General features: G+C 47.8%; 2 pseudogenes; both read left to right on the top strand.

Moving 5' to 3' along the window:
- Positions 1-578: 578 nt before the first annotated feature.
- On the top strand, positions 579-1,089 carry LOC123396770 (annotated as a pseudogene).
- A 1,809-nt stretch (positions 1,090-2,898) lies between these two features.
- On the top strand, positions 2,899-3,659 carry LOC123424899 (annotated as a pseudogene).
- The last annotated feature ends 2,899 nt before the right edge of the window (positions 3,660-6,558 follow it).

Here is a 6,558-nt window from a genome sequence, read left to right as displayed (position 1 = left end):
CGACGTACGCGACGGCCGGCAGCACTGGCGACGGTAGGCGGCGAAACTGGCACGTACGGGACGGCCGGTTAGGTTTCTGATTCCTTAATCAATCGATCGAGCCATCTAGTCCTGATTCCTTAATCAATCGATGGCATGGTCAGGTACGCGACGTGAATACGTGAAAGTGTGATGTAGCTTTTCCTGAATCACCACTCTTGGGCTTCCCTGATGCACTTGGCTTTTTTATTTAATAAGTAATACTAGCTAATTTTTGGACCCGTATTCTAGTGCATACGGGTAGGCTCAATGAGCTCTGCCCCTGCCTATACCAGCGATCGAGACATACCTGGGGTCCATGGCAAGAGCCTTCCGCCGTCGACAAAAACGATGTGTGACGGAGGCTGGTGTGGACGTCCAAACGCGGTGCCCGACGACCGGTGTCGACGCACGGAATGTGTATGCGGTGCTCGGCAGCGGATTGCGGACGAGTACCTGAGGCAATACCTCATGGACTACGAGGACACGAATTCCAGAACATGTCCAAGGAGGGCCTGAAGCTGGCAAGGAGTCGAAGCTCAAGGACCTCAATGACTCGTTCGCTACTGGTGGAAGAAGGCCCTGGACACGGAGGGCATCGACTCGGTGAAGATCAGCAACCGGCTGCACAACACCCCCTGGGTGATGGTCACCTCCAAGTACGGGTGGAGCTCAAGCATGGAGAAGAGCATGCAGGCGCAGACCCTGTCGGACGCGAGCAAGCAGGCATACATGCACGACAAGAGGGTCCTTGAGATCAACCCCACGCACCCCAATAGCATTCATCAAGGAGCTCCGCAATAAGGTCGACCAGGACATCGATGTAAGTGCAGTTCTCTTTACGCCCCAATCGATCTGTGTGCCTGGAAGCAATCATAGTGCCTTATTGTTGCTAACATGATGTGTATGCGTGTGCAGAGTGAGGGCATGAAGAAGACGTCGAGGCCGGTGTACCAGACAGCGCTGATGGAGAGCAGGCTCAACCTGCCTGACCCTAAGGACTTACCGTCGAGCATCTACCGATCGGTGCAGAAGAGCCTCGACCTGAGCCCCGACGCGGTCGTGGAGTAGGAAAAGAACTAACCTGATGCAGCAATAGCCGGCGAACAAGGGTGTTTTGTGAGCAACAACTGGCGAGCAGCGGAAGAACTGGCATTTTCCTCCCGTCGACGTGCGCTCGGGCTCGGCGATGTGCGTTGGCGAGGTTGCTGGAGACGCACCTTGGTTGTGGGTTTGACTGTATTTAATTTTTTGGGCCGGTGGTTGTGGGATGAAAAATCTGTGGGAGGGCCTGGGTGGGTGGACTTCTCTAGCGAAGAAGGGGATCGCTGCAGGTCGAATCATCATGACGGCAGATCCCTTTTAATAGTAGAGATACATCAATATTTCTATTGCTTCCAAAGTAGCTATATGTATTTATCAGTTTTGCATCACATCAACCAGAAATTGATTCATTAGTGGTTATGTTTTTGTGCTCAGTCATGGGAAAGTGAACTCGTGACATCACTATCATTTTAGGAGTCATGAAATCAAAGCATATATTTTCGTGGAATGGTTTTATAGCCGAGGTAATGGATAAGTAATCCAAATACAGATCCAGTTTACGTTTCGAGTGTTTACATTGACCTCTAGAAAGTTAATTACAGTTAAGGACTCATCTTGTCCACTTCTCATAAATATAAGGATGTATGGAGGTTTTTCTTATGGTCATCTGCACTGCCATTTTTTTCTTTTCTTTCAATGATGTTGTTTGAAAAAATCTCTGCCAAATTACTGCGTTCACAAATAATTGCCCGAGTCACTGCTCTGAATAACACATAAAGAATAGTGTGCGATCACACTGTGTGATTTGATTTAGTCAGCAATCAGTTATAGGCTTCAAATTTATCGTTTGTTGATTGTGGCTAGAACCCATGATATATTTCCTTAAGTGACATAAGCTAGGTAATAAAAAATCTATAGTCCTACAAACACTGTGTTTATCTCAATTCCCTAAATTTGAAGATTGGTATCAAACGGTGTCTTTTCAGTAATATTTATATTCGTTGAAAAGTCTTGCTGGCATCAAATGGAGATATATTGTCATTGCAATTCAAAACATGTGATGAACCTTGAATTATCATAAGAACATTGTCGGTGAACTGTACAATCTCATTTTCGTTGTATTGATTATCCAAAATAAATTTGCATGGTTCTAATTGTCCTATAATGGTACTCCCTATAATTCGACTTAACTGACACAACCTCGAAGGAGTAGCAATAATATACCTTGGTTCATCCGTAAATTTAATTAGAAACTAATAGTGAGTGCCTTTATCTTTTTCTTTTTGTCTTATGTTTTTTTAGGTAGAAATATATGCTTTATTAGCTGCTGGTAAGAACATTGGTCCCTTCTAAAGTGATGTGCAAAGTCAAGATATTTTGAGGCCGATGCATAAGGTGGGCTGCAAGGTGTTCGTTGATAGTAAGAGAGTAGAGATGTCACGTATTAAAGTCATGGATAAACTTGCTCACCCCTGTCAGGAGCTGGATACTTAGTGTTGGGCTTGGCCTTTGCAACATGTTTAATTTGGTATCTGTATCAAGCTTGTGAAGTAACACGACACCCCATTTTCTCTGGCAGGTTATCCACTTCACCGACCCGGTGGACGAGTACCTGATGCAATACCTCATGGACTACGAGGACAAGAATTCCAAAATGTGTCCAAGGAGGGCCTCAAGCTGGGCAAGGACTCGAAGCTCAAGGACCTCAAGGAGTCGTTCGCTACCAGTGGAAAGAAGGCCCTAGACACAGAGAGCATAGACTCGGTGAAGATCAGCAACCGGCTGCACAACACCCCCTGCATGGTGGTCACCTCCGAGTACAGGTGGAGCTCCAGCATGTAGAAGAGCATGCAGGCGCAGACCCTGTCGGACGCGAGCAAGCAGGCATACATGCGCGACTAGAGGGTCCTGGAGATCAACCCCAGGCACCCCATCATCATTCATCATGGAGCTCCGTGACAAGGTCGACCAGTACAGCGATGTAAGTGTAGTTCTCTTTACACCCCGATTGATCTGTGCGCCTGGAAGCAATTATGGCGCCTTATTGTTGCTAACTAGATGTGTATGTGTGTGCAGAGCGAGGGCCTGAAGCAGACAGCGAGGCTGGTGTACCAGACGACGCTGATGGAGAGCGGGCTCAACCTGCCTGACCCGAAGGACTTAGCGTCGAGCATCTACCAGTCGATGCAGAAGAGCCTGGACCTGAGCCCCGACGCGGCCGTGGAGTAGGAAAAGAACTAACCTGATGCAGCAATAGCCGGCAAGCAGGGGTGTTTTGTGAGCAACAGCTGGCGAGCAGCAGAAGAACTGGTATTTTCCTCCCACCGACGTGCACTCGGGCTGGGCGACGTGCGTTGGCGAGGTTGCTGGAGACGCACCTTGGTCATGGGTTTGACTGTATTTAATTTTTTGGCCCGATGGTTGTGGGATGAAAAAATTGTGAGAGGACCTGGGTGGGAGGACTTCTCTAGCGAAGAAGGGGGATCGCCGCAGGTCTAACCATCACGATGGTGATCCCCCTTTAATAGTAGAGATTCTTTTTCTGCGTGAACCGTTCCGGTTCTTCCTCATCATCTGCTAGGTATAGCTTGAGAGACTTCTTGGTGCGGTAGAACCATTTCTCATCTATATGAATGAGATTGTACATTTCTTTAAAAGACGACTGTTCCTGTAGGCTCTCTTCTTGAAACTGCGAGAGGCACAACTGAACCCTGCGTCTCTTGTTCAAATCAATGAGAGTTCCCTTGATGGCATTGTTGTGGCGTCTAATCTGATTCTCTTTAAGCCTCCTCCAAACCATGGGTTGGACACATTTAACTCGTTTGCGAGGTCTTTGATGGTTGTTCTCTTCCTCTTATCGACTGCCTTTATAGGCTCTGAGTCGATGACTATACTTTTATGACCATAATTTTTTGGCTTCTTGTTGAACACTCCAAGCATCCCTCCATATAACTTTTCATGTTCCACGAGTCCTGGACAGTTCTTTGCAGCATACCGGTCAAACGAGACACTTCCTTGGTCACTTCATGCTTCATAATTCCTAGATTTGTCCTCTCCAACAACATGCCATAAACGGTGAGTTAGCTTTCTCACTTATTTCCTAAATCAAATTTGAAGTCGGATTTAAACTTTTGCGACAAAACAAACCAATTTTGCATTAATTAATTGAATCAAACATCGTCCGCGACCATGCATGGGGTCACCTGCGTGAGCTTCGCCATTCTCTACATCGTGCCCCTCGGCTCCAGCATCGCCATGTCCAGTTGTCCACCATTGTCGTTGCCACCACCAGCGGTGTCTTCGTCTTCGACATCCTCGCGCGCGGCGATGTTCAAGTCAGGAAGCAGACGCCCTCGACCTCGACCATGTCCGGCCATGCCAAGCCTCCCGCGACCGGGGCCCGATGCCGCTCCTCTACCATGTCCTCGTCCAGTCACTACAAGGTGCTCCGGCTGCCACTGTATTGTGCCGGCGTGAGATCGCCCACGGCCAGCGAGGCCTAGCCGTCCACGAACAAGGGCTACATCTCCTCCGCTGGTGACTTGCACGCTTCCTCTGCCAGCGACTTGCAGGCCTCTTCCGCGGTTAACATTGCGGAGCCCACGACCGGTCAAGCCTAGACGAGAGCGGCCATGGTTGTAGCTGCTGCTTCATCCGCTGGAGGTGTCCTTGTTGTTATCGCGGTCGGTGCCGCCACTGCCGCCTTCAGAGTCCGCATCATGCACGTGGTCGGTGCAGCTCAGACCAGCGTCGCTACTTCCGCCTTGCACCTCCACGTCCGCAGGCTGGCTCGTGTTGCCGTTGCCATCGCTTCCGCTTGCTGGCTGGTTTTGCTTGGGGGCTTCATTTTCTGTAGTTGGTTTGGAAGTTCAAAAGCGATCAAATAGAGAAGAATAAATAGAGTAAAATGAGACAAGAACAATCAGTTCATACCATCGTCGCTCTCCTCGAATACGTAGACTTAGTTCATGTCCTCGGCATGGCCATCATATTGATCCTCCACCTCGTCCCAGTCCATGGACAAATTGAGATCGAAAGTAGCCATTGCACTCAAGTGGCAGGAGAGAGAGAGAGAGGAACAAAGAGAGTGAGGAGAGAATTTTGTGTGGTTCTGTTCATGGCTGGGGCTGGGATTTATAGACAAATTTTTTGAGTCTAGCCATGGCGGTAAGCTAAATTTTGAGCTAATCCATGGCGGGTTGTTCAGTTTTGGAGGGAGTTGGAAATTTTAGCAGAAAGATTTCATCTAATTGAATGAATTGTTTTGGCTTCAACTCCACCGGCTCAAACGTCGGTCGTGTTCTTCCTGCTCATAGGGCAAGCAATGGGTGAGAGATTAGCACGGAAGCCGAGAAGATTTTAGAGAGAGAGAGAAGTACATGCAGAGAGATGAAGAGGAGAGAGATGTGTGTGCATGTAGAACCGGAGAGAGATGTGCATGCATGAGAGATGGAGAGGAGAGAGACGCATGCAAAAAAGGTGGAGAGAGGAGTTATGTGGGCGCGAGAATATAGGGTTGCACGCCAATCAAATCATTCACATGCACGGAGTAAGGGTAACTCCAACGGGCCGATCCAAACGCATGACGATTTTGTCTGTAGTGTCCGCTTTTTTAAATGGGTCAGCACATGCACCAAATGAGAAGCAAGTGGACAGCAGCACTATGACAATATAATAATGAGAGAAAGGTGGATGGAGGTGGGCCAGCGAATTAAATAAGTAGGTAGAGATGGGTGGATGGCTGTGTGACAAATAGGCCAGGCCGGCCACATGCGGACATAGAGAGGGAGCGCGTGTCCGCGCCGACGCATTTCAGTCCCAAATTTGAGCCAGAAATGGGTCGACGTGGAGGCAAAGCGGACGTGTTTTGGAAATGAGTCCGCGTGTTAGGCCATCACTTTTATCCGTGCAGACCCAAACGAACAACGACACACGAAATGGGTAGCCACATTGGAGTTGCTCTGACTACTCAGCGTCTCCTCCGTAGCAACTCAGAGGTAAAGTAGTCTAAATTTTGCTCAACTCTCCTTTCCTTGGTATCCGGGCTGAAGCTTAAACGCAAAGAAAAAAGGATCGCAGGGAGTATCTGGACACATGATTTTTATTAACGATGATAAGTTCCGAACGTTCTGGATTTGCCCATGCCAAATCACACATCTTTTGTGGCAATTTATATACGCGTGGGATGATTTGCCCATTTGTCGTCTTAAATCTTGATTTGCAATTACATTTACATTGTGCATGCAACATCCTTGTTTATCTTCAAATAGTATTCTGACTTTGTAGTTCGCTTGCACTATTGGTATTTTAGATTGTGTAAGGAACCGTTGAGCAACCAATTCAGTCACGTGTAGTTTTTTTGATAACACACCACTTTATAGATTATGACATAATATCTATACAAATAGATTCTCGGATGCATTCGGAAGACACACCATGCCAAACACGACATCCTAGCTGATTACAAGTTCTAGCCAACAAATGTGCAGAAACATT

Source organism: Hordeum vulgare, chromosome 1H (assembly GCF_904849725.1).
Source record: "Hordeum vulgare subsp. vulgare chromosome 1H, MorexV3_pseudomolecules_assembly, whole genome shotgun sequence".
NCBI classification, from domain to species: Eukaryota; Viridiplantae; Streptophyta; class Magnoliopsida; order Poales; family Poaceae; genus Hordeum; species Hordeum vulgare.
This window is presented reverse-complemented; position numbering and strand designations above follow the sequence as displayed.